At 38.7% G+C, this 10,428-nt stretch overlaps 1 pseudogene; it reads right to left on the bottom strand.

Annotated features, from left to right (window-relative positions):
* Positions 1-9,464: 9,464 nt before the first annotated feature.
* On the bottom strand, positions 9,465-10,142 carry LOC123849313 (NADH dehydrogenase [ubiquinone] 1 beta subcomplex subunit 9-like; annotated as a pseudogene).
* Between the last annotated feature and the right edge of the window lie 286 nt (positions 10,143-10,428).

Raw genomic sequence — 10,428 nt, 5'->3', positions numbered from 1 at the left:
CTCTGCTCAGCGGGAAGCCTGCTTCTCCCTCTCCCACTCCCCCTGCTTGTGTTCCCTCTCTCGCTGTGTCTCTCTCTGTCAAATAAATAAATAAAATCTTTAAAAAAAAATAAAATAAATCTTTATTATTTATTTATTTATTTATTTATTACAGGATAAATGTAATGATAGAAGAAAATCTGTGATCCCTTACATTTTAGTGAAAATGTAAATTGGTGCATCCTCTGAAAAGAATAATTTGGCGATATCTATCAAAACTATACATGATCCAGGAATTCCACTTATAGAAATTCCCCCTACAGTTACAGTCTCACATGTGAAAAAGGACATATGTGTAAGGATTTTCATTGCAGCTTTGTTTATAATAGCAAAACACTGGAAATAACCCAAATGTCCATCAATAGGGAACTGCTTAAATGAATGGGGCGGCAGAATCCAAACAAGAGAATACTATATTAGACAGCCACATAAACAGATAAGGAACTTCTTTCAGTACTGATATGAAACAGATCTCTGAGATACATTTATTGTTAAATTAAAAAAGAAGGTATAGAAGAGTGCAGTGTGTTCACTTTGCACATTATATTAATGTATACAACGTTTATACTATGGACACTTTGCTAGGTACTTCGTATGTATAAAATGTATACTTAATTTGTATATTATATATATATATATAGTATATTATATCCTTCCAGATATAAATTTTGCATTTTTTGAAAGGGAAAAAATGTAGATACACATTTGCTTGTACATGCAAAAAATGTATATCTGAAAGGATGCGTAAGAAGCTGTTTTTTTTTTTTTAAGATTTTATTTATTTATTTGAGAGAAAACATGAGCAGTGGGGAGGAGCAGAGGGAGAAGCAGACTCTCTACTGAGCAGGGAGCTCAATGTGGGACTCAATCCCAGGACCCTGAGATCATGACCTGAGCCAAAGGCTGATACTTAACTGACTGAGCCACCCAGGTGCCCACATAAGAAGCTATTTAGACTGGTAGCTTTTGGATTGGCATATTGGGTTCCTAGTAGGAGACTTTTACTGGTAGGACCTTTGACTTTTGAATCCTGTGAACATGTTACCTATTCCAAATAAATTATAATTTTTAAAGTCTGAGCACAATTATTTGCCTTACAGGAACTTTCAACTACTTGTAAGGAAATGATAACTCATTAATGTATAAGACCAAATATAAACATCAGAGGTGAGGGAGTTTAAACAACTGAATTCAACCACCACTGGATTTTTAATCTGGACTTGAACCCAACTGGACTGAATTATTTTTTTTCATTTACCTTTTCCCTATTTTTCACTGGTTTCACTCCCAATATAGCCTCAACTATGGGGAAGCATGATCAGTTTATTTATGGACTCTGATTTATGCACTGTGGATTTGGATCCACATGATAATAAATGATACTATTATAAAAAATGAATAGACCAAATCAACTCTTGTTTATGGTGCTATAGATATGAAATATGCTTCCATAGATATGAAATAACGAAAACATTTGGACCTTGGGGAAACTTGCTAGAATGATCCTAACATATGTATCCAGTCTGAGAACGAGTTTTAACCCAAGTGAAGTTTTTGCATAACTGCAAGGTGAAAGTTTTGGCCAGCATTTTTGGGATTATTGGTGACTATCAAAATCCCCCAAACTTAGGCTTCCCTTTCAGCATCTTGGCTTCTCCATGGGAAGCTTTGGCTATCTGCCCGAAGATCAAGCAGCCCGTCTTTGACAAGACACAAAAGCTGTTTTCACCTCAATGCTCTGCAGCTGTGAAAAATGAAAAAAAAAAAAAAAGAAAAGAAAAAGGCAAGATCACGGAGAAGTTACTCAAGAGACAACAAAATTTACATAAGTGAAACTGATTAGAAGAACTTTTTTGGCTGTGAGAATTAAAAAGCCACGTCAAGCCTGAATAATGAAAAAAAACCTGCTATCCACAACAACAAATGACTGACAGTAGCCTCTGTCTGTCAACCAGTCCTCTTAGCAAGGTTGGAATAAGTTACAAATGCTAACATATATGAGATCAAACAAAATGGTCTCCTTCTAGGACATTGAAGAGGCTCAGGGACTTTAAAACTGGATTAAAATGATTCAGGCATCTAGGAGAAAACTGAAAAACAAGGATAAAAACAACAAACCCTGTTTGTACCCACCACTGTTCTAAAAGTTGCTTCATTCTGGGTGACTATGGAAGGTAAAAAAAAAAAAAAAAATCTAGCTGTACAGAGAAATGTACACATTTTTGGGAAGAGTGAGAGGTTGCTTTAGAGACCTGGAGTCAGACCCAAGTTCCAGTCTTATTAACTCTATGACTTTGGGTATGTAGTTTAACTTCAGTGAACCTGTTTCCTTGGGTAAAGTGGAGTGAGGTCTAAATGAGACTCTGTCTCTAATGTGCTTAGTAGAAGGCAAGGTGAAATCAGTTTGTGTATTGATATTATCAATGCCAAGAAATGATTTATTAAATTAAGGTCCAAGAGCTATGAATCTAACCAGACTGGTATTGTTATGGATGACTTTCAAACCATTTTTTAAATCGAAATTAATTTTCCAGGACACCTGGGTGGCTCAGTCGGTTAAACATCTGTCCTGGGATTGAACCCCTAGGGCTTCCTGTTCAGTGGGGAGTCTGCTCTCCCTCTCCCTCTCCCTCTGCCCCTCCCCCCACTGGTGCTCTCTTTCTCTCTCTCTCTCTCTCTCAAAATCTTTAAAAATAAAAAAATCAAGATTAATTTTGTATTTATTATTAAAATTTTATTTTTTAGTTAAAAAATTTAAAGTTGAAATGTTTAATTTTCCTTCTACAAAGTAAAATAACTGAATTAAAGTTGTGCTGGGTTGAAGGTCTAAGTTGGTCATCTTAATAATTTTGGAATTTTTCATTATGTTAAAATTAACTAGAATTTCTTGTCTTTTTCAATTTGCACATTTAAAATTCTGGCATTGATCCCTTTTTGATTCATCTGGGTTTCTCATGTCAGTAAATGCTGAGCTACCATAAAACAGAAATTATTTACATAGGATAATGTAACTTATTTAGGGACCATTTAGAAAATGTTTATTTGGATAGCTGTGTTTTGTTTTGTTTTTAGAGAAAGATGCTTCACACCTTGGTAATTTCAGAACAGACTGTTCTCTAGTGGAGAGCAATTCCTCTTTTTACACCTCAAGTCAAATATTTCTGTCTATTCTTCAGTCAAATTGAAAACAAAAGATAGCAAAACAATGACCCTGTGGTTGGTTTCTCACTAAACAGAACTGAGCACACTGCGAGAACTTGTCCTCTTTATTTGAACAAACATTCATTCAGGGCCTACTGTATCTGCTAGACTTTATGGAGAATGCAGAGAAGACCCCAAGATCCACGCTGTCCTTAAAAACACAAGGACTGGGGGCACCTGGGTGGCTCAGTTGGTTAGGCGACTGCCTTCGGCTCAGGTCATGATCCTGGAGTCCCGGGATCGAGTCCCGCATCGGGCTCCCTGCTCAGCGGGGAGCCTGCTTCTTTCTCCCTCTGACCCTCCCCCTTCTCATGTGCTCTCTCTCATTCTCTCTCTCTCAAATAAATAAATAAAATCTTTAAAACAAAACAAAACAAAACACAAGGACTGAAAATACTATCCTATGGGCGTAGCTCCTCCTCCTCCCAAAATAAAACAAAAGATACAAATAACAGTGTTAGAAAAGTCATTGAAGCACCAGAAAATAATTAAAGCAGTCTGAACTCAACCTTTTATTTTTTTTATTTTTTAAGATTTTATTTATTTGACAGAGAGAGAAAGCACAAGTAGGCAGAGCGGCAGGCAGAGGCAGAGGGAGAAGCAGGCTCCCGGCTGAGCAGGGAGCCCAATGTGGGGCTCGATCTCAGGACCCTGGGATCATGACCTGAGCCGAAAGCAGCTGCCTAACCCACTGAGCCACCCAGGCGCCCCTGAACTCAACCTTTATACTCTCCACCACTGAAGTCGTATTTTATCAAAGCTTTGCTGTTATTTCATGTGTTGCGGTGCCTCATTGATCCTAACCCAAATGTGATATTTCTGTGGTTTCATCGGTTCTAGTGCCATATCAGAGCACTAGAACATATGAAAGAGATTTAATAAATAGTATTAAGATTTTAAGAAATATTTACTGCATCTTGGGCAGTATTCCCCGTGCTTTGTGTGCATTGATTCAATTGGTCTTCCTAAAAAACTCTGTGAGGAAAGTACTGTTATCACCTCTTCTTGACGGTTGAAGAAATGGAGGAACAAAAAAAGTTTAGATAACTTGACCAAAATCTTGCGTCTAGTAAGCTCTGGCCACAGGATTCAAACACACGTTGGCTTTGGAACCATGCTGTTTAAACTCTGTCCTACGCTACACCTGAGGAATTTATTGAGTCATGTTAATGAAGAGGTTGCAAAGATTGATAGACTATTGGAGCAACATAGTACATTGACACCTACCGCGGCCGGACAATTCCAGAAGCAGTCTGACCTTTGTTTGCCTGCACGTTTTTGTTTTTCCAGGCAACGGGGGCTAATCCGACTAGTGTTGCTGTAGATATTCTAGTATATGTCTTTGATGAATCCTTGAACTTATTTCTGTTCCTGGTAAGTTCCATTGCTGAATCAATCATATATGCATCCATACAAGAGAATTTCTGGGGCATAGTGTGGAAATGTTGGAAAATGTACCAATTTGCATTCCCCGGTCAGTGTATGGGAACTCCAGTTGCTCCACATTCTGGTGGATCTGTAGACGTATCAAATTATGGTTTTAATTAACATTGTCCTGGTGGCTAATGGAGTTGAGCGCCTTTCCATACGTTTATCAGCCTTGTGGCAGTAAACTCATGAAGTGTCTTTTTAAGTGTTTTGTTCACTTTTTATTAGGTTGTCCATCATTGATTTGTAGGAATTCTTATCAGATTCTACATATAAGTCCTTTGTCAGATATATTCTCACACTGTGTGTTGTCTGTTCTTTCTCTTAATGGGGTCTTTTGATGAACAAAAAGCTGTTAATTTTACATAGTCCTATTTACCAGTTTTTCTCTTTATTTTTTTGTGGGTCCCATTTAAGCAAACTTTGCTTGCTCCAAGGTCATGCAGACCTCTTTCCATATTTTATTCTAAAATGCTTATTTTTCACATTTAGATCTGCAGTCCTTCTGAAATTAATTTGTTTGCTTATCATGTGAGGTAGGGGGTCAAAGTACATTTTTTAAAAATCATATGGATAATCAGTTGTCCCTAAACCAGTTATTGAAAAGATTTCCCTCACTATATTGCTGTGTCATTTTTTATCATAAACCAGTTGACTATCTATATCTGTGTATGTATTTATCTATCCCTGGACTCTTCTGTTATGTTGATCAACTCATTTGTTTTGTTTTTGGAGGTTTTTTTTGGTCTAGAAAATGTTGTTAAAGCAGTATTAATGAGTTTGAAATTTGCCTCTTGGGACTAGGACAACACTTGAGGTTGTGATTTCTCATCTTCTCATCTGCAGTCCTGGCCGTGCTGTGGATGGCACCAAGGCTCCCATCCTGGGGGAATTTACATAATGAAAAGATACTGCATCTCTTTCTCCTACTGTCTTCCCTTCCCACTTTCACCCCAAATCTTTATTGTCTCTTTCTCTTTGAATGTGTTTGTCTCTTTATAAGTATAAAAGCATACTCACCACTTACTTTTTTATTGGATATCTTCTCTTCCTTGTGCATTATTTTAAAAGCAGATGAATATAGGATTTAATATATTTTTTAAAAATAAGGAAATTAAGTTACACTTATCTATGTATATTTAAATGAATTTTTTTCTACTATGAATTTCTAATTTTAGAAAAATATTTTGCTCTCTCACCCTGAAAAAAATGGGTATTTGAATTCTACAAGGAAGTGATTTTATTCCAATCTAACAATCACTATAAAATGATACATCCTTCCTATATAACTTAAACATCTGTAGTAAAAAATAAATATTGCACATAACTACATTCATGGAATGTTTGTTCACAGCTACAATATTGTAGGATCAAATAAACTTTATCTCATATTCTCATGTTTGGAGTAGAGTCATGTAGCAATATGCAAAGCAAATTCCCTGTTGGGATGTCTGTTGGCCTCATGGGGCAATAACGTGACTAAAACAAAGACAGCGAGCCATGCCCATCATTTCCCCATTTCTATTAATGCATTTTAGGTTCCCAGTCACCAGAACTAAAATACCAGGACCACATTTACTCCTCCCCTTTCCCCATAGCGGAGCTTCAATATTGATCTAATTCCCTTTCACAGATCTCTTGTTCCAACTATGTCTTTTGTGAACTCACTGTTACTCTTGGCCTTTACATCAGGATGTTCATATTGGCTGAAGCAATAGGAAGATCATTATCTTAAATAACAAGAAATATATAGGTAGAATGGCTCTGCCTCTGTTACCTGCAATTCTCTTGGCCCCACTCTACTGGGTGGTTGATTCTATACCCAAGCGTATATCAAGACTAGCTGTGGTATAGTTCCACACCCTGGTCACATGCCCACCCCGAAACCAGTTGTTGGCAGGCATTTACCCAGGAGTCAGGGATGAGATCATCTTTCTCTGGGTCACATGAGGATAGATGCCTTAGCAAAGTCAGGGCCTTGCCACCATGGAAGATGGGGGTTTGAATGACGGCAGACAACCAACAGTGTCTGCTCCGGACCCTAACCACTTCAGTTTGAATAACTGCAGCTTCCTCCTAATCATGCTCCCTGCCTTTTGTTTTTAGTCCCCATTTTCTCAACATGTAGAAGAAAGCCACTATAATTCTCCTTCAACATATTTCTGTCATCCTAGCACTTTCTTAGTACTCTTCTGGTGGCTCCTCGCTGAGTGAAGGATAAAGTCTGAACACCTTGGCCTCCCCTTTAAGATCCCCGTAATGAGCCTCCAACCTATCCCTTTATCCTTCCTTCTCCCTACTCCCTTATAACAGGGGTGGGCATTTTTAAATTTTCTGTAAAGGGACAGGTAGTAGATATTTCTGGCTTTGTGGGGCACGTGATCTCTGTTGCAAGTAGTGATCTCTGTTGCCAAGTACTCAACTCGGCCTATTTTAGTGCAAAAGCAGCCATACATAATATGTAAACAAATATGAGTGTGGCTGTGTTCTGATAAAACTTTACTTACAAAAACAGAGAGCACACCAGATTCAGCCCCCAGGCCACGCTTTGATAATCTCTTCCTTTTAAGAAACCCCTTACTCCTCTGGGCCTTAAACTGATATAAGCAACACCCCATTAGAGGTCATATCAAGAGGACAAGGATATGGTTTGAGGCAGTGCCCCACACGCAGGATATCTAGCAGGGTCTGGGCTTCATATCTGATACATCATCAAAATTTACTCTCGCAGCAAGACTTCTTATCAATGTATTAATTCAATTAGATCATGATACTGATTCAAAGATCAAAACATCCAGTAGGGCTGTATTTCAAATCTTTTCCAAGCTGTGGTACACGGATTTGCTATACTAAGACAAATAAATGGGTTTATTTCTCTACCATGCAGATAATATCTGACCAAGTCATCAGCTCAAGCTCTTCTTCCTACCCTCACTGGCAGTTACACACTGTAACTTATGCAATTTTTTTTTCCATGATGCTATTGCTTTTTTTAAAAATTGTGGCAAAATATACATAACATAAAATTTACCATCTTAACCATTTTTAAGTGTACAGATATATTCATGTTGTGCAATCACCACCACCATCTCCATAGCTCTTTTCATCTTAAAAATTGACACTTTATACCCATGAAATAATAACTCCCTATTCCCCACCTCACCTTGCCCCTGGCAACCACTAATCTACTTTCCGTCTCTATGATTTTGATCACTCTAAAATATTTCATTTACGCAGAATCACATGGTATTTGTCTTTTGGTGACTGGCTTATTTCACTTAGCATAATGTCTTCAAGGTTCATCCAGGATGTAACATATGTCAGAATGTCTTTTCTTTTTAAGGTTGAATACTATTGCATTCAATGCATACACTGCTTATCTGTACATCGGCACCTACGGTCGCTTGCAAGGTTTAGCTATTGTTAATAACGTGATCATGAACATGGATATACAAATATCTCTGAGACACTGTTTTCAATTATTTTCTGCATATATACTCAAAAGTAGAATTGCTGGATCATATGGTAGTCCCATTTTTAATTTTTTGAGGAATTGTCACATTTTTTTCCCACAGTGGCTATATATTTTACATTCCTACTAACAATGTGCAAGGGTTTCAATTTCTACACATGCTCACTAACATGTTATTTTCCTGGTTTTTTGGCAGTAGCCATTCTAGGGTATGAGGTAGTATCTTGTTATGGTTTTGATTTACATTTCCCCTATGATTAGTGATGTTGAGCATCTTTTCATGTGCTTATTGGCTATTTGTGTATCTGGGAAAGATTGGTATTAGTTTTATTTTAAATGTTTGGGAGAAACCACCAGTGAAGCCATCAGGTCCAGGACTTTTCTTTGTTGGGAGATTTTTTTTTTAAGATTTTATTTTGTTATTTATTTGAGAGAGAGAGAGAGAGCACGGATGTGCAAGCAAGCAGTGTGGCAGAGGGAGAGGGAGAAGCAGACTCCCCGCTGAGCAGGGAGCCTAACACGGGACTCAATCCCAGGACCCTGGGATCATGACTTGAGCCAAAGGCAGATGCTTAACTGACTGAGCCACCCAGGTGCCCCTGTTGGGAGATTTTTGATTACAGTTTGAATCTCCTTACTAGTTACAGTTCTATTTAGATTTTCTATTTTTTCAGAGTTTAGTTTTGGTAGATTTTGTTTCTAGGAATTTATCCATTTCATGGATGTTATCCAACTTGTTGGTATATAGTCGTTCACAGTACCCCTTTATAATCCCTTTTGTTTCTGTAGAATTAGTAGTAGTGTCTCCACTCTGATTTTTGGTTTTAGTAATTCAAAACTTCTCTTTTTTTTCTTAGTTCGTCTAGCTAGAGGCTCGTCAATTTTGTTGATCCTTTCAAAGAAACAAATTTTGGTTTCATTTATTTTTTTTCTTAAGATTTTTTGTTTATTTATTTGACAGACAGAGAGAGAGAGGGAGAGAGCACAAGCAGGCGGAGCAGCGGGTAGAGGGAGAGGGAGAAGCAGGCTCCCTGCTGAGCAGGGAACCCCATGCGGGGCTCGATCCCAGGACCCTGGGACCATGGCCTGAGCCGAAGACAGACGCTTAACCCACTGAGCCACCCAGGTGCCCCTCATTTATTTTTTTTCTATTGGTTTTGTATTCTCTATTTTTTTTTTTATCTCTGCTCTAATCTTTATTATTTCCTTCCTTCTGCTAGCTTTGGGTTTAATTTGCTCCTCTTTTTCTAGTTCCTTAAGTTATATATAGTTGGGTCGTTGATTGGAGATCTTTCTGTTTTTTTTTTTGTTTTTTTTTTTTTTACCGTATTGAGTTACTTTTATTAGGGCAAGTGTGTCTATGTGCTGTAAATTATTTCACTTGCAAGTGCGACTGGCTGGTGGGGTGTCTCCCTCTCCCGCTACATGGGCCGCTCCCGGGGCCTGGTCACAATGTGCCACCACAGCGGGGGCAGATCACCTGCCTTCCGGGCCGGGGGCAAAGCTTCAGTGCTGGGACCACCAACTGGGGTTTCCTCCTGCAGCTGCTTAACCTCCCACTCCCAGCTTTCCATCCACAGCTTCTTCCACTGCTCTCTCTTGGCAAAGTAATTAGGATACATCGCCTTCTCGGAGGGATGCCAGTCATCTAAGCACCACTCGGGCACCTTGTAACACTCATATCTCTCATAGGAGGTCCCTCCTGGAGACTCAGGGAAGATGTATGGCTGAGGATGCTGATTGTGCCAGAATTCTTACTCCGCCGCCCTCAGCAGTTGGGTGGCCTTCACTATGTCCTTCTCATTCTTATGTTCTTCAAACCGGGCTCTCATCAAACAAGCGAAGTACCGGTATTTGTCCCTGTGGACGCAATATGACTCCAGGTGGCACAGCGCCCGTTTATAAAGCCGCAACACCTTCTGCTGGTGGGTCAGGTAGGGACCCGGCCCGCAGAACGCCATGATGACCCGCTTCCTCCAGCGGCCACTCTTTCTGGTTTTTTAATGTGTTTATAGCTATAGGTTTCCCCTTAGGACTGTTCTCACTGCACTCACAAATTTTGGTTTGTTGTGGTTTGTTTTTTGTTTTTTTTTTTTTCCCCATCTATTCCTAAGTATTTTCTAATTCTCCTTATGATTTCTTCTTTGAACCTTCGGTTGTTTAAGAGGGTGTTGTTTAGTTTTTAGAAATTTGTGAATTTTCCAGTTTTATTTCTCTTATAACTTCATCCATGGTAGTCAGAGAAGATACTTTGTATGATAACTTACCATACAATTATACCTGTCGTA

This window comes from Mirounga angustirostris, unplaced genomic scaffold, assembly GCF_029215605.1.
Source record: "Mirounga angustirostris isolate CCGP_5_RB_7025 unplaced genomic scaffold, mMirAng1.0.hap1 SCAF_15, whole genome shotgun sequence".
NCBI lineage: Eukaryota > Metazoa > Chordata > Mammalia > Carnivora > Phocidae > Mirounga > Mirounga angustirostris.
Note: the sequence above shows the minus strand (reverse complement) of the source record. Positions and strands in the feature narration are given on the sequence as shown.